The sequence below is a fragment of the Schistocerca serialis genome, chromosome 4 (genome assembly GCF_023864345.2).
Source record: "Schistocerca serialis cubense isolate TAMUIC-IGC-003099 chromosome 4, iqSchSeri2.2, whole genome shotgun sequence".
NCBI classification, from domain to species: domain Eukaryota; kingdom Metazoa; phylum Arthropoda; class Insecta; order Orthoptera; family Acrididae; genus Schistocerca; species Schistocerca serialis.
In genome coordinates this window covers 205,434,439-205,453,369 of record NC_064641.1, presented here as the reverse complement: position 1 = coordinate 205,453,369, position 18,931 = coordinate 205,434,439, and the positions used below count along the sequence as shown (strand labels likewise).

The window sequence follows — 18,931 nt, the reverse complement described above, 5'->3', positions numbered from 1 at the left end:
CGCTCTCGCACGTACCATTATAGTGACCCAACATACTCCAAAGAGCGTCAACATAGTGCCTTGGCGTACTAATTCACTGGATCTGTCTCCAAGTGGGATCAAATGGGTCTTCATCAGACGACAACCCACTGTCATCCACAAACAGCATTAACCGTTTCCATATTGACTGACCAGGGCAACAGGTATGGAACTCTGTCCCAGAAACTGACAGCCGGCACCTGTACAAAGCAATGCAAGCATCTTTCGGTGCTTTCATTCATCATTCTGAGAATTACACCAGTTATTGACGTTGAAACACGTATGTATTCATTACCAGCAATGGCGAGGCATGACAGAATCTCTGACCAGAGAGTTATTTATCGTTGCTAGTCTGCGCTTGACCGCGCGAGACGACAGTCAGTTGCGCGTAGCGAGTCGGCAGGAACAGTGCTAGTATGCGCGAGTCTGCAGTAGTAGTCGTTCGGCTTTAGTAGCGAGTGGACGGTTGTACTGAGCAGAAGTCGGCATGCGTCGGCGGCGTGCTCTTCTCGCGACTCTGGTCACGATTCGGGACGATATGTATTGCTGTAGAAGGTAAAGACGCAGCATTGTGCACATCTAGTAATGAATGTTAATTGTAATTAATTTGTTCAAAAATGCCCCAATAATAATTTTTTATGAAGTAACTCTTTTATAGAAAAACATTCATTGCAATTTAAAGAATATTTCCCATGCATTCCCTCCAAGAATCAAAATTTAATATACGCCAGCATTGCACGAAGCCGTGTCGATAGATAAGAGCAGATATAGATGCAGTTTTTTATTGAGGTAAGGATTTTTGCTTTTTTATTCAGAATACAGGGCCGAAGGTCAGCGCTGCTGTCCTTATAAAATTTATCAGGTTTAATTATTTCTGTTGAGATGTTAGATACGGTTCATGGTTCATTATCTAATTAATGTTATTGTGGGTTTGTGATCAATCTTCATTCCTTAATTTTTGTGGGGAGTTTACATTTGGGCCATTATCATTCATTAATTTTTGTGTGCGGAGTTTAAGCTTGGCTCCATTTCCATTTCACATTTTTTATTAAACATTATTGTTGCGGAGAGGTTACACTTGGCGACATCCGAACCAGGATCGTATTTCTTTGTGAATCTTCTGAGAAGTAGTCACATATCTGCTCTTATTCACTTAATAATAGTTTGCATCTGGCACAACGCATTATTTACTAATTTGTCACTCTTTCTTCCACAGATCATCGGCAATTTGTTGCTCTTTGTTGTATTTGTGTTTGTTGCATCTTGCATTGTCTTTGTTTTATTTGTAAATAATTTTGATTAGTGAAAAATGCCGCGGAAAACTGTTAACAGTACATCGCGATGTATAATGAGTGAAATAGCCGACTTAAACAACTTGACCAATAGTACTTGCAACACGCAGTGTAATGATGACAATCCTCCATTTACGGAAAATCAGTGCGTACCGACGACTAATAATGATTTTTATCTTAACGATGAACAAACAAATTCAATTGTGTCCTCTGTTAATTTAACGACAATTGATGACGCGGGGCGTTCTGTTGCAATGAGCGCTGCCCAGCTTGACACACCCGGTTTGCAAGATTTACGTGACAAACAGATAAATTTTTCTAATGAAAATGAACAGTGTAATCAGAGTACGACAGAGTTATTTAATTCTGATATAGTGACTAACAGTGCACATCCGATTAGCAAACCTTTTCAAGAATCACAAAATATCCAAATGGATACACAAAACGTGACAATTGCAGGTACACCATCAAACAGTACAGAGAATAGAGTAGGTAATACTGGCTTGGATCAAGTTGTGGCATTATTGGTAAATGAAAAACAAGATAACCTTAATGAATCGAATAAACCACTTAATGAAATACTTGACAACTATTCCAAAAACAACTTATTGAAATAGTCAAACAGTGGTATGAAAGTTGCAAACAGTCGAATGAAAAACACGACAACCTTAACGAAAAGAACAAACAAGTTAGTGAACAGATTACAGCTGTTACTGTGCAACGTCACGACACGAAAGAACAATTATGTGAAGAAAATAAGGCTCATGCTTGGGAAAGTAGTGAAAAAACTAGATCTGTTGCACAAGAATTAGATAATAGACATGCAGCCACAACAGAATCACATAGAGACGAAATTAGTGCAGTCGCTGAACAATGTCCTAAAAACGCAACGCAGTTACGCGACGAGTTTAATTTAAAGTCACCAGAAGTTTCACACACTCTGAATACGGAAGTCGATAAGAAATTTGAACAACAGATCAGCCACATTGACGAACGTATTAAAGTAACAGAAATGAAAAATGTTTTTGCCTTAGCGACAACAGAATTAGTTAGAGATGAATGTTCTGAAGATGCGACACAGTTACACGACGAGTTTAATTTAAAGTCACCAGAACTTTCACACACTGTGGATACGGAAATCGATAAGAAATGTGAACAACAGAACAATCAAATTGACGAATGTTTTAAAGTGACAGAAATTAAAATTGTTTCACTCACTAACACGTCACAGCATACGCCACGTTGCGAGTATTTGTCACACTCACACAGCCAGTGTAATTTGGATAATTTACAGAAAGTATGCGACTTAAAATCCGAAAAGCTACACGACTTAAAATCCGAAATGACACAGACAAACAAATTCTTATGTAATCGTGAACCTGTTCACACATTCAGTGACGAGAAAGTTGATTATCAGAAATTTTTATCCGTAAGAAAATCTAAGGAACTTAATAATGACAGAGCACAGGTACACGCTTTGAACTGGATACTTCAATTTATTTTTGTATTTTTAACCGCATTGCCTGTAATACAGAAACTACAACTGGCATGGACACAACAATTTGTTTGTGAATTTTTACCGCCATTGCGTGTAACGCAAAAGCTGAAATTTATTTGTAGCGCGTAAATGATCTCAGGGAATTCATTACGCTTTAATGAATATGTACCGTAGCGTGCACAGGGCCCCGAGCCATAGTAGTGCTGTTTCATCTTTAGTTTTCTGCACTGCTGCCTTCTCTTCTACTATCCTTTATATCTATCAAAACAGCTCTTTAACTATTGCTCTACCTAGGATTAAGAATAGTGTAAAGAAAACCTGATACAACAAATTTTACCGAAAGGGACAGTTATCATTAGACGCTTAAGAAATGACAACTATCGCCGTAACTTTAATAACAGATAAAATTTTAATCATCAGTATGTGTAAAATTATTAGCAACAGGGACCACATTTTGGTAACAATAGAGGTTTTTCTCCGCAACAGCATGAAAGCCAGCCGGTTAGCATACCTAACCAACAATGCAGTGTGCCTGGTCAACCAAGCTTTAATGTTTCGCCGCGTGCACGTATAGTCTCAGCTCCAACAAATAGTAATGCAAAGCAACAAGGAAATAACAACGTACAGAAAACACACTATTTCAATTCCTATCGCAATGCACCGTATAGAAATGACTATCATGACAGACATAAAATTAATGAGCACAATTTTCAGCGTACATTTAATAACAGTCTATCTTATCAGCAGTAAGAACATCCGCCACAACAAATACGTCTGGAAGAAATAATAGGACAGTACAAATAGTTGAAATGCCGCAGCATCCTCCTGAAAATAATAACACGCCAAATAGAATTTGATTAAATACAGTACAGGTTGCATATTCCAGTAATGCAAACAATACTTTTGACACGCAGAATCTTGTTCACGATAACGCTATTTGAAACATGCTGATGTAATTAATTCCATACCAAATGAATCCACTATGCTATCTCCGTCTGTTATACTGAAAAATGTAGAACCACTAACAAAATTAAAGAATTAGTAAAGTTTCCTACATCTCGTCGACTACGACACCATGAAATAATTGACATTGCGCTGAACAACATCAAACGTGCTGCAGAGCGCCGGAGAAGACAGCAAAAACAGGTTTGTACACGCCGTGACTTTCACATTGGACAGAAGATATTAGTACGTACACACTATTTATCCAATAGAATAAAAGGTAGGTGCAGTAAATTTGAACTTCTATACGCAGGTCCATATCGGATTCGCAGTATTCCTCACCCCAATGTTGTACACGTCGAAACTTTGAGAACCGGAAAAACCAAAGGAAACCACCACATATCGAATATCAAACCTTTTATTGAATGAAGATACTTTATGATTTAACATGCTGTAATGGCATTTGCTAATTTTTATGACCACTAATGCAATTATATTCACATGGCTACTTACTGATGATTGTCGTATTTTTCTTGGCAAGTGCCCGGCAAGGTAAAGATAGCAGGTCGCTCTTCTTGTCGTTACACATCAGACCGTGCATATTTTTCCAGATGAACTTACACATTTTATGACCATTTATGCAATTATATTTATGTGACTACTTACTGATGATTGTCGTATTTTTCTTGGCAAGTGCCCGGCAAGATAAGGTTAGCAGGTCGCTCTTCTTGTCGTTACACATCAGACCGTTCACATTTTTCCAGATAAACTTACGTATCTTATGAATAATTATGCAATTTTATCTAGTGACATATTAATTTTATTAAATTCTCTCTCCAGTAAAGTATTTAATTCTCGCCTCTATTAACTACACAACATACAAGCTGAACGCAAAGAAAGTCACATTTCTTGTCATCGTTTTTATGTATGTACGATTGTTTTCCTGTTTTGTTTGTATGCACTATGAAATAGTTAAGATATAGCAAACACCAGTTGACTTTGACATTTTGCCTTATGATATCTCAACATCGTGACTACTTTACTTTTTTTTTTTTTTGCTGCTACATTGTGATACACTGGGTACATTTTTGCCTCTGAACACTATGTTTTTGACATATTACGTTTTCTGTGATGCTATGCTGTATGCTCAATTATGCTACTATAAACCAGTTTTTATCTAATGGGTACATGAATTAAATGCAAGGCATTGATCTTTGTTCATCATTTACAGAAAGAAATAACGTATAAACGAAATAAATTAAACAGAAATGGGAATTTCACCTGCGGAATGAACGAAAGAGGATACAATACTTCGTGATGACGAGTAAATGGATCAGGATTAACAAGCATTGACAAGAATATACTATACACATCGTAGAATAGCAGTCTTACCTAATTTTTTCTTTCTGAATACAAGGCGATTGATGCAGGCTGTCAGACAGAACTACACATCTTAGTTTTAGTGATGAAATATGCTAGAAATAAGGAATAGTTGCGTAATGAGTAATGAAGTGATTTTTTTTGCAAATGATAATTAATGGTGATGAATAATGATGAAGAATATGCTACTATGGATAATGAAGTTTTTCTTTACAGGTGATGATAATATTGGAGTTATGATGATATGGATAATGAAGTTTTTCTTTGCAGATGAAAATAATGATGAAGTTTATATATTTGCTGTCAGTTAAGAGATGCTATGTAGTTATTTAAGTATTTGTTGCAGTTCGTTTTGACAGTATGTGTTATATTGCATAGTATGATGACTGAAGGTTTTGGTAAGGACAGCTAGGGAACACATTTATTTATACACATTTCACTACCTGTTAATTCGAAGTTCACTACTTTTCAGCATAAAATGTGTTTCTTCTTTCAGTTTAATAATTCATTTTTTGTATTTTGCAGGAGAAATTATTTATGAAATTAACGTGCTATAAGCAGTTGTTCATTAAACCTATGTCATTTATGAATGTGATTACATATACTCTACTTGTTTCATAATCTTGCTACAGCTGACTCATGACGAATGACGTTACACATCTTCATTTGCAGCAACAACTCAAAAGCAAATATTTTCATTCTTCAGTAATTACCCAACGCAATGCATTGCTTAATATATATATATATATATATATATATATATATATATATATATATATATATAATGCTTTATAATTAGGCAATGAGTGCCAATGGTCTCTGTAAAACGACTCATGAACATTATTCTGTGATACTATGTCATTTATTACCTCCTGTTTTCAATGATGACTTCTGATGGTTTATAATTAGGCAATGAGTGCAAATGTTCTCTGTAAAACAACTCATGAACATTATACTGTAATACTACATACATGGTACAGAAGTGTTCAATAACTGGGCAATGAGTGCCACCAACTATTAGTGTAATTCTCAATGAAGACTAGTATGTGACTTAATGTCCTTCACCTTCTGACCTAATTACCTGAAATTACTGCAATATCCGTTTGTCCTGTATACCCTCATGATCATGGAGCACTATATTTGGTTTTTGTGCTAATTCTACGTTGGTGTACCTTACAAGAACGTGGTGTTGACACGACATGCTGTCCACCACCGTGAGAGATGGAGATGCTCTAATGGTCCCACTGTTTGGTGTACCTAATGTACTACCAAAACGATAACATGGAATATTACTACGACATTTCAGAGTCTTGGCTACGCTGATTAATACTTCTGGGAAAAGAACTTCAGATTGTCTCACTTGGTGTTGTGCTTCTGTAGAAAGATAGCGACTTTCAGTGCAGCTGGGTGCAACCTAAAGTGCTACAACCATGATGCAATCCTTCCCTATCCTATCCTAATTCTTGTAACATAGTGAAAATCATTTTTGCTAACATGATTTGTATTCATGACCTATACATTTTTTGATTTGCTGATATGTTCTGAACTACAGTGCATATGCACTTATGTCATTTGTTAATTTGTTTTGTATTCATTGTATATATATTTTGTCATTACCTGATATGTTCTGTACTCGGTGCATGTGCACTATATTTACTTCATGTTCTACACCTATATATCTGTATATTCTGTGATTGTAAAGTTAGTTAGTTAACAAAAATTTGTTGCTCATGGCAAGTCCAAATGACTCACCATCGCTGCCAAATTTTTGCCCCTCCAGTGGAGGGTTATGAAACACGTATGTATTCATTACCAGCAATGGCGAGGCATGACAGAATCTCTGACCAGAGAGTTATTTATCGTTGCTAGTCTGCGCTTGACCCCGCGAGACGACAGTCAGTTGCGCGTAGCGAGTCGGCAGGAACAGTGCTAGTATGCGCGAGTGTGCAGTAGTAGTCGTCGGCTTTAGTAGCGAGTGGACGGTTGTACTGAGCAGAAGTCGGCATGCGTCGGCGGCGTGCTCTTCTCGCGACTCTGGTCACGATTCGGGACGATATGTATTGTTGCAGAAGGTAAAGACGCAGCATTGCGCACATCTAGTAATGAATGTTAATTGTAATTAATTTGTTCAAAAAATGCCCCAATAATAATTTTTTATGAAGTAACTCTTTTATAGAAAAACATTCATTTCAATTTAAAGAATATTTCCCATGCATTCCCTCCAAGAATCAAAATTTAATATACGCCAGCATTGCACGAAGCCGTGTCGATAGATAAGAGCAGATATAGATGCAGTTTTTTATTGAGGTAAGGATTTTTGCTTTTTTTATTCAGAATACAGGGCTGAAGGTCAGCGCTGCTGTCCTTATAAAATTTATCAGGTTTAATTATTTCTGTTGGGATGTTAGATACGGTTCATGGTTCATTATCTAATTAATGTTATTGTGGGTTTGTGATCAATCTTCATTCCTTAATTTTTGTGGGGAGTTTACATTTAGGCCATTATCATTCATTAATTTTTGTGTGCGGAGTTTAAGCTTGGCTCCATTTCCATTTCACATTTTTTATTAAACATTATTGTTGCGGAGAGGTTACAATGTGCTAGCATTTTACATTTGCAACAGCAAATCTGAAGCTTAATTTACCTATTATCTTGTAAAGTAAATCACTTAAATATATTATCTAGACAGATGTATTCCTGAAATTTCTTTGCGATGTGCTACGAGTGGTGTTCAAAAAGTAATGCAGCACTTCTTAGACAATTTCGGTTGAAAAAATACATAATTTGTTGTGGGATATTGCGGAGTATTCCCACTTCAGCCCCTACAGTTCGTTAGGTAGCAGTGCTGTATGTAGCCTTAAAAATGATATCTGTAATGAAGGTGCTTTTCAAGCAAGAACTGTGTTGTTGCATGTCGCTGATCTAACCCGGAACTCCAAATGGTCGAGCAGGAGTTGGGACCCCCCGTGCTACTTTTCGTCAGGAGGCCGAGCAAGTTCAATAGTGGCAAGGGCAGAGCACTGTGATACCATCGTATTCAGAAGTATTCCTTTATTCACATAATTTACAGTACTTAGAAGGGTGCAGTGGAGTGTCGGTGTGCTGCCCACAGCACTGTTCCACGAATCCAGCTGTCATCGCAACTCCTGGTAAGCCGACGCCATTGCTCCATCATCAAGGCCGCTCAGCTGGAAGTCAGCTGCACTCGCGCCAGTCGCCGCCCATCGAGGATTCGTGTCTTGCATCATGTAGCTGCCTGCCTGATTCTAGAGACTATTCCGACCGCCCTCTTCCCTGTTTGGCCTGCTATGTCCGACCATGGGATGAAGGTGGATGTACTGGTCACCCATGACCCTCGGGCCGCCGCTGCTCCCACGACAGGACCAGACTCGAACCCGCGCCCTCCTGGATGCGGTGCCACAACTTGCCACTAGTGATGCTTGCCAGTTGCCAACACCCACCGCCGTCTCTGACACTGCTTCAAAGCTACCACGCCTCCTGCGGTGCACGCCTCGCCTGGACCCCAGTATGCCAGGTGGGAAGTGAACGTGGCCCATCCTCGCTCCGCTGCAGGCTGTTGTCACTGCCCTCCTTTAGGCAGACCATGCAAAGTACCCGGCTGCCACTCTGTCCCACCTCAGTGTTGTGTCCCCGGAGGCGGAATACAGCCCGAACAAAAAAATGGTTCAAATGGCTCTGAGCACTATGGGACTTAACAGCTATGGTCATCAGTCCCCTAGAACTTAGAACTACTTAAACCTAACTAACCTAAGGACAGCACACAACACCCAGCCATCACGAGGCAGAGAAAATCCCTGACCCCGCCGGGAATCGAACCCGGGAACCCGGGCGTGGGAAGCGAGAACGCTACCGCACGCAGCCCGAACAAGTACACAGGAATAAAGTACAAGTTTACATATAATATTTACAATATCGCTGCCAGAATGGCATCTATAAGCGTAGACCAGCACAGGTCCGGCCCGACTCTCAACTGACCTGGCACACCCCTCAACCTAAAAGTGCCTGACTATTTATATGCTTTTTCCCCCGCTTCTGATGTAGTGTCAGAGAGTGACAGAAACTTTGCTTGAGAAATGGCTCTGCGCACTATGGACTTAACATCTGGGGTCAACCTAAGGACATCACACACATCCATGCCTGAGGCAGGACAGAAACTGTGGCAGGGTAAATTCCCATATGTCAGCCACTTAAACATCAGCTTCCTGTCTCTGGCCTACTGCCTCACCTCATACATCGCAATAACTTAAAGTAATGCTGCAGTTCCCTGCCTCGCCGTTGCTTCACACCAAACAAATCGTACTTGCAATACGCTGCTGCAGCTCTGTGGCTCGTTTACTCTGCCTGGCCTACTGGCTATCGACTATTACTACACACTGCCAACAGCCCCAGACTTCATCGCCCAACCCCTCCTTTACTGAATTTTAACAAAATTCCCCTTTTCTATGACTAAGACTTATACTAGTGCAGCAGCTGTCTGTCATTGAATTCCTTTTGTCGTTAAACAAGAGCATCGAAGATATTCATAGGCGCTTGCAGAATATCTATGGAGACCTGTGAGGCCCGTCAGTCAACAAATTCACGACGATTCGTTGTGAGAGGCGTCTGCCATCATGGCGGTGAGGAAGTGCAAACCTTTCTAATTTCCTGTGTGCCGGCCGGCCGCACACAGCTGTGACTGCTGTAATACTGGAACGTGGGGACACACTCATTCAAGGTCATCGAAAGAGCGTAATCAAACACTTTGCTGCTCAATTGGACGTCTCTATGGCAGCGCTGACTGCTGACACACTCGTCCACCGGTGGGGCTACTTAAAGGTATGAGCCCGCTGGGTTTCTCGCCGTCGAACACAAGACCATAAAGAAAAGCGAAGGACCATCTGTGCGGAATTCCTTGCGCGTTACGAGGCCGACCGTGATAATTTTTTATTGAAAATCGTGACAGGCGATGAATTGTCGGTTCATCATTTCGAACTGAAAAGAAAATGGCAATCCATGGAGTGGAGCCACACTATCTCTCCACCAAATAAAAAGCCCAAAGCTGCTCCCTCAGCCATTAGCGTCGTGGCGGTGCGCTTCTGGGGCTCTGAAGGGATTATTCTGTTTGCTGTCTTCGCTCGTGGTGCAGCGATGTCCCCTGAAGTATACTGCACTACCCTCAGGAAACTGAAAAACGAGTTCAGCATGTTGGTCGCCACAAAAATGCTAACGAACTTCTCCTTCTCCACAACAATGGAAGCCACCACACAAATCTAGGCACCCGAGAGGAGCTCACATAACTTCATTGGATTGTTTTTCCTTATCCACCTTGCAGCTTGGATCTCGCACCTTCCACCAGTTTGATTCATGAAATATGGACTTGGCGGAAAGCAGTACGCAGATGATGGGAAGGTTATTGATATAGCAAGACGTTGGTTCAGAAGTCGACCAGCAGAGTGTTACCATGCGGCCATACAAGCCCTCCCAGTAAGGTGGCATAAGGCCGTCGCAATGTACGGAGATTATGCTGTAAAATAGGATTCTGTAGACAGGAGAATGGGGAATATTGAATAAAACCAACTTGCTTTCAGAAATAAAAGAACTGCTGCTTTACTTATCGAACACTCCTTGTACAACGAATCCTTATCGGTCATGCTCTAAACGCCGTCCTCAGTGGAACCGGTACATATACAGTACAAAGGAATAATGCAAACAAACTTACAGATTTGGCAAAATACCCTTGACTTTGTGCGAAATTCTCACAAGAAATCGTGGCTTTCGTGTTACTACGTTTCGCTACTCTCAGCAAGGAAATAATACTACCCTTTAAACTGTGTAATTGTACAACATTAATAAATGATTCTAAGCTTGATGCACCCTACTAAACTATCTTTGAATGGCAAATAGGTTGCACTGTACACAACACATTCTCTTCTATGCAATCCCAGTTTACCATCTAATTAATTTCTTTTTCGAATATTTGTTTACATGTAATCCTACCATTAACGTCAATAACACATTAGCAAACGAAAACCCATCCAAAATGAAACACATGATAGTTAAAACTCCGCCTTTACAATTGCCTTTATATACGATGTACAAATTTCTTTCTTTAAATAAACAAATTTTTGCCATCTCATCGAACTTCAAGCACCGAGAATTACACTGACTTTTTCTAACTATATTGTGGCACGGAATTTTGAGCGCCTACTTACTCTTTTTGTGTCTTTTAGTACCATTAACTCCGCCATAATATAGAATATAAATGTTCCACTAAAATTTTACTGTAATAAATGTGTAACATTTAATTATTTTACGCATAATGATGTATGCATTACATACAGATTTCGTCAGTGGAACAGCTCTTCTGTAACTGCTTCCGGGATAATTGTACATGCAACTGGGCCAATCGCTGTTCGCCACTTAGCACTCTGTTTGATTTTATTCTTCCTTTTGGACTCTCTCGTTCAAATTTTAACTATTTTTTCTTATAATTTAGCACCGCTTTATGCCTCATCATAAAATCAGTGCACAACACAATATTTTTTACTTACACTTTGACAGTAAAACGACTCATTCTAAGCTTCAATCTGTCACTTTGAAATTCTCCCAACATTTCTTCTCTTACATGCTTGTTCAAACCACCTGTTGCAGTTCTAATTTTCAAACCAGTGACTGGAAAAGTTATCAATTTCGCTTTCTTATGCATATTTACTTACCTTCCGACACAGATGATACATTGCTTCCAGAACCAATAAGCGCATATATTTTCTCGTCACAAAATCGATTTCTATGGATGGTCGCACATTCTCATTTTTTCCTTATCCAGACACTTCTCCCTTAACAGATCGTTCTCAATATCCCATCCTCTCTCTTCCGCATTTAAAGTACTTATCCTAACTACAAACCATTTCTCAAAGTGGTCTCCTTCAGCAAATAATTCGTCAAAGCGGTTTCTCTGCACCCATTTCTTTCATCATTTCCTGATGACCTCTTGCCACTTTACATTTTTACAGTGCCCGTAAATGAGGTAATAATTTTTTCAGATGTTACAATATGGAGTCCAATCATTAACGGAATTATTATTCTCCTCCTTGCCATACACTCCGTACTAACGTAAGTTCCTATCTCCCATCACTATATTGTTCTGCCCTTTTTGTAACTTGGCATTGGACTACAGTAACCCATGCAGCTGTGTTACTACTCTGCTTTGGCGGTGTAATGGGTAGCACATTTTTCTAACAAGCAAGAAACGTTGAGTTCAAGTCCTGGCCATGACAAGTTTTAATTCATTTCGTCAACTTCTACCATTATCGAAGAGAGAAATGGTTCAAACGGCTCTAAGCACAATGGGTCTTAACATCTAAAGTCATCAGTCCCCTAGACGTAGAAACTACTTAAACCTAACTAACCTAAGGACATCACACACATCCATGCCCGCTGCAGGATTCGAACCTGCGACCGTAGCAGTTGCGCGGTTCTGGAATGAAGTGCCTAGAACCGCTCAGTCATATCGGCCGGCTTATCGAAGAGACTGCCATGCCTCAAGGATAACTTAATTTCTACAGATCGATGTAACATGTTCACTGAAACTTCTTCTTCATCCAAATAAATGTCCGCCCCACCCTCCCCCTCATCCACCCACTGTACTGAACTCTTTTTCACTGTTCTCAATTCCAGTAGCTATAATGTTCTGGCACTCATCTACATCATGTAAAACTTCATCTTCATCCCTCTTTAGTTACAAGTAACTTACACCACCGATACGACACAATCTTTCCAGCTAAAAACTCCAACAGTATCCTGAGATACATTAAAAACTTTATGACAATTCTTCTTCCATCTACCGATGCATTATCTCCAGCTGACGATATCATAGCTATGCCGCCTTCACAGCAATTTCTTTCTAATAATCCACCGTCTGCAATATAAAATTTGCCGTTACTGAGTCGTACCTCACCAAACACACACTCGCTTTCAGACAAGTTGGCATTTACCTCTGTCTCCATTATACATTTCCTCTTCTCAGACTCCCTGCTACTTTATTATTTTCCCTCCAAAAGTGAATATGCTCCTGCCTTACAATGACTGACGTCTCATCAACAACATTGTCCTCACATCCATCCTACAACATCCACTCATAATTTATGTTCCCGTCAAGAGTCATCGGTTCACTTTCATTTACACTTAACCCATATTCTGTTCCCATTAGACTGTTCATTCCATTCAACAGATTCTGCATTTCTTTTTCACTTTCGCTGAGGATAGCCAATCTTAACAGTGATATCCCTTCACCTCGAATTTTAACCACCGTTTGAACCTTTATTTTATTTCCGTCGTTAGTTCTTCAACAGGGGGGAAAAATTACATCCCTGTCCTACACCTTTCTTAATCCATGCACATGGTTCTTGGTCTTTCAGTGTTATTATTCCCTCTTGGTTTCTGTACAGATTGTATATTACCCGTCTTTCCTTACAGCCTACCCATATTTTTCTCGGAATTTCTACATTGTGTTATAGATCTCTTTTTCCAGGTCGACAAATCCTGTGAACTTGTCTTGATTTTTCTTCAGTCCTGATTCCATCAAAAGCCGCAACATCAGATCTGCCTCTCTGGTTCCTTTATGTTTACTAAAGCCAAATTGATCGTCATATAACAAATCATCAACTTTCCTGTTTATTGCATTAGTAAGTGCCTTGTATTTCTGCATTCCTGAGTTTCGCCGAACAGTTTTGCATTTCCTTCTTTTGTAGACCAACTGAAGTATTTCCTCTGTTACTCATAGTTTCTTCACAGTTACTTTCTTTGTACCCATGTTTTTCTTTCCAACTTCAGCGATTGCCCTTTTTAGAGACGACCATTAAACTTCAAATGAGCTGCCTCACAGGGCTGTTGATTACGCCAGTATCTATAGCCTGAGACAACTTCAAGCGTATCTCTTCATTCCTTATTATTTCCGGATCCCACTTCTTTGCATATTGTTTCTTCCTGACTAGTCTCTTAAATTCAACCTACTTTTCATCCTTATTAAATTGTGATTTCGGTTTGCTCCTGGGTAGGCCTTACAATCTAATACCTAATTTCTGAATCTCTGTCTCACCATGATATAATCTACCAGGAATGTCCCGCCTTTTCCAAGTATACCTCCTCCTCTTATGATTCTTGACCAGAGTATTTGCTATTATCATCTGAAAGTTATTGCAGAACTCGATTAGTCTTTCTCCTGTTTCATTCCTGCTATCAAGCCAATATTCTCCAGGAATACTTCCTTCCATTCCGTCCACTACAGCCGCGTTCCAATCCCCTATGACTATTAGATTTTCATCTTCCTTTACATACTTAATCATCCGTTTATTATGCTCGTTTACTTTTTCTATCTCTCCAACTTCTGCTTGCGATGTCGGCATGTATACCTGAACTATTGGTGTCTGTGGTGATTTTCTGTCGATTCTAATGAGAACAATCCTATCACTGAACCGTTCACAGTATCTCACTCGCTGTCCTGCCTTATCATATCATATCTACTCCCGTTATTTAATTTTCTGCTGCTGTTGATGTTATCCTTTATTCGCCTGACCAGAAATCCTTGTCTTCTTTCCATTCACTCCACTACCCCCCACTATCCCTCTGCATTCTCATGCCGTTGATGATTGTTGATTCATCTACCTTTAAGGGAAGTTTCCCACACCAAGGACAAGAGAGTACACTGAACCTCTGTCCGTTCCTCCTTCCACTTTCACAAAGCCGTTTGCAGAATGAGGGTGACTTCTTATGCTGGAAGTTTTAGGCTGCTATAGCTGATATTTTTTATTCAAAATTTAAGCAGTGGTGGGTTTCGAACCCGGCATCGATGACGCTACCCTTACATCACCTACATCACTAAAACTGATATACTAGATAGTTCCTTATCTGCTTCCTCCGTTGATTCAACCTACCTCAACCACGTGCAGTTTCACAGCTGTCTCTCTTCTAGATACACAATTTTCCATACTTACACTCGAACTATCTTTCTCTTCCCTCGAATAAAACACTAAAACTCAGCCGCATATCTTCCTTATCTAAATTATAAGTTTTTTCTTGTAACTTTTGTGCGTTCTCTTTTCTGCTGTGCCACTTGAAATAGCTACAAAATTTGTCTCCCTTCCTAATAATATGCATTTCCGGCATTTGAACCTTATCTATCACATTATTACACAAACACCGGGTTCGATTCCCGGCGGGGTCAGGGATTTCCTCTGCCTCGTTATGACTGGGTGTTGTGTGATGTCCTTAGGTTAGTTAGGTTTAAGTAGTTCTAAGTTCTAGGGGACTGTTGGCCATAGATGTTAAGTCTCATAGTGCTGAGAGCCATTTGAACCATTACACAAACATAACTCCTTCCTTTACAAGTCCGTTTCCTCGTCGATTTATCTTGCTACCCTCGGGAATGAGACGCGAAGAAAATCAGTTTTTCCAACTAGTGTCTCGGTTTTGCGGTCCGTGATTCGTTGGTCCCTGAATGATATGCTTCAGATCCTTATATCTTTTACAACTCTTACGTTCTTGAAAATTCTTGTGATTATCACCAACCCGATCCCCAGTAAATCACTTAGTTCCCGTTCTCGGTGCGTTGCTTTGTTAATGACCTGGTTCTCGACAATAGTTTTGCATTTTATGTTTTTAACGTGAGATTCACTAATTTTTCCCCTCTTATTATCACCTTTTGATCCCCTGTAACGTATGCAAATCCTATTTGCTGTTCCTGCCGCTCTATTATACCACTATTTTTTCTCGCAATATTATTTTCACATTTTACAATTCCAGTGTGAAAAGCCATTTCCGTATCCAACATTTTATCACAATTTTGATTTTCAGTGCCTCGTAATCCATATTTGCGATTCCTGCTGCGCTGCTTCGCCAATGTCTCTGTCCTCCATATCGTTTTTCCTTTCTACTAGTTCAATCTGGAAATCAGTTATGACCGTTACTTCGCTGCTTGCCTGCATAGTCACCTCCTCAGGTGTGTTTTGCTTAGGCAGACAGATATCCACATCGCTAAATACCTCATCGTACATGTCCGAAAGAACAGACACCTTATCCATATAAATATATAGTTCTGGCAATACCGGTCATGACCTCCTTCTTCTGTGCGGATGCACACATATTTCCGGAACTCTAACGGGACTTGGTCAAAATCTCTTCCACGAGTAATGAGGGTGTTGGGGTGGGACCCTACGAATGTAGTGTGTGGATATACAAGGTAAGAATGTGGGTCTCGCGGTAGGCGTGCGCGAGATAGACCCTGCAGTCGCACTATCCTCTGTGCCCTCGGTGGCTCAGATGGATAGAGCGCCTGCCCCGTAAGCAGGAGATCCCCGGTTCGAGTCCCGGTCGGGACACACATTTTCACCTGTCCCCGTTGATATATATCAACGCCCGTCAGCAGCTGAAGGTATTAATATAATTCCAATACTCATTCGAGGTGGTCGATGGATGACAATCAAACAACTCGCTGCTCAACTGACCTCTATGTTGGTAGTGCTGCACCGCATCCATCTGTTGGGGCAGTTAAATATATGTGCCCGCTGAACTCGTTGCCACTTAATAGAAGACTATGTTTGGACCAATGAAGGATGCATCTGCATCTACATCATACTGTGCAAGCCACCTAATGGTGTGTGGCGGAGGGTACTTTTCATACCACTAACTAAGCCATCCATCGCTGTTCCATTCGCGAATAGTGAGTGGGAAGGATAATTGTCACAAGTCTCTGTATTGACTCTAATTTCTCAAATTTTCTCGTCATGATCATTACGCGAGACGAATGTGGGGGGAAATAATATGTTATCCGACTCTTCCTGGAAAATGCTCTCTCAAATCTCTCCGTCATGCACAACGCCTCTCTTGTAGCGTCTGCCAACGGAGTTTGTTGAGCTTCTCCGTAACGCTCTCGTGCCGACTAAACGATACCATGACGAAACTTGCCACTCTGCGTTAGATCTTCTCTGTCAGCCATATGTGGTAGTGACCTAAGATAGATGAACAATACTCAAGAATCAGTTGAACAAGGGCCTTATAAGCCATTTCCTTCACAATGACCTACATTTCCTTAAGATTATTCCTATGAATCTGGGTCCGGCATCTGCGTTTACCTCTATATGTTTTATGAGGTCATTCTGGATACTTGGTTCAAATGGCTCTGAGCACTATGGGACTTAACTTCTGAGGTCATCAGTCCCCTAGGACTTAGTACTACTTAAACCTAACTAACCGAAGGACATCACACACATCCATGCCCGAGGCAGGATTCGAACCTGCGACCGTAGCGGTCGCGCGGTTCCAGACTGTAGCGCCTAGAACCGCTCGGCCACACCGGCCGGCTTCTGGATACTTACTCCGAGATATTTTACAGCAGATACTGTTTCCAGCGGTTTGTCATCAATAGTGTAGCTATACAGTAGTGGATTCTTTTCCTATGTATGCGCATTATGTTACATTTATTTTCGTTCAGGGTCGACTGCCTGAGCCTGCACCATTCATCAATCCTCTGGAGGTCATTCTGCAAATCGTTACTATCTTCTGGCGTTGCTACTTTGTTATACACAACCGCATCATCTGCGAACAGCCTTAGAGGGCATCCGACGCTTTCTGCTAGATATTTTATCTATATTGTAAACAGTAGAGCTCCTATCATGCTTGCTTTGGGTACTCCGGAAATTACCTTTACGTCTGTCAATTTTGTTCCATTAAGAGCGATGTGTTGGGTTCTGCCTGCAGAAAACTCATGAATCCAGTAGCAAATCTACTGCGATACTCGATAAGCTCGTATTTTTTTCGCTAAGCGGCAGTTTAGATCACACTTTATATTGTTCTGAGGACGTATAACTGTATATTATTTGCAGTCGTTTTTCACAGAGATATTTTCTTTCTGTCTTTACTGAATACAGTAACTGGATTCATTATATGCTGTGTTATGAAATGAAGATGCTGTTGCAGTTGATTATATTGTTTATGACTACAGACCTATTTTGGGGTGAATGCCATCTTCTCATTATACGAGGCGTGTTTTTTAAGTAAGTACCGTTTTTCCACATCGCTGCCGCAGCGCTGCGGTCGGCGTTCTGCGCATGTGCGCTGGGTACTTACATATGTTGTCTACGCACTGACGCCATTACAGTCTAATTCTTCCTCGTTTACGTTGTGTACTGAGGGTTTAAGATGCCTCCGATAATCATGAGTCCCGCCGACTGTGAAGTACGGGCTGTTATAAGATTTCTTAGTGCTAAAGGCCTAAAAGCGATGGATATTCATCGTGAGATCTGTGCGGTTTACGGAGAAAACATTTTGAGTGATGGAATGGTAAGAAAGTGGGTGAGAGCATTTAAAGATGGCCGCACAAATGTGCATGATGAACAACGGATTGGGCGTCCTTCGGTCGTTAATGAAAATTTGGTGCAGGAAGTGGACAATAAGGTGAGAGAAAACAGATGCTTTACGATTTCCTCCTTGCGGGATAACTTTCCTAATGTTTCTCGTAGTGTTTTGTATGGCATTGTCACCGAGCACTTGAGTTACCGAAAATTGTGCGCACGTTGGGTACCGAAAATGTTGACGGATGTGCACAAAACCAACGTTTAGACAGTGCATTGACTTTCCTTGAGCGGTACCACAACGACGGTGATGATCTCTTAAGCCAAACTGTTACGGGCGATGAAACATAGGTGGCCTACATGACACCAAAATCAAAGCAACAGTCCATGGAATGGTGGCATTCAGATTCATCCAGAAAAGTGAAGTTTAAGCGGCCGGCCGCGGTGGCCGTGC

At 40.6% G+C, this 18,931-nt stretch overlaps 1 long non-coding RNA gene and 1 other non-coding gene across 2 annotated transcripts in view; both read left to right on the top strand.

Moving 5' to 3' along the window:
• Positions 1-453: 453 nt before the first annotated feature.
• LOC126474104 (uncharacterized) overlaps positions 454-18,931 on the top strand; it is a 417,917-nt gene continuing 399,439 nt past the window's right edge. Inside the window, exon 1 of the long non-coding RNA XR_007586574.1 lies at positions 454-573. This is a non-coding gene — a long non-coding RNA (uncharacterized LOC126474104). The remainder of the gene's footprint in view (positions 574-18,931) is intronic.
• Positions 16,432-16,506, top strand: Trnat-cgu (transfer RNA threonine (anticodon CGU)). Its single transcript has one exon. It is a non-coding gene; the product is annotated as a tRNA-Thr (tRNA).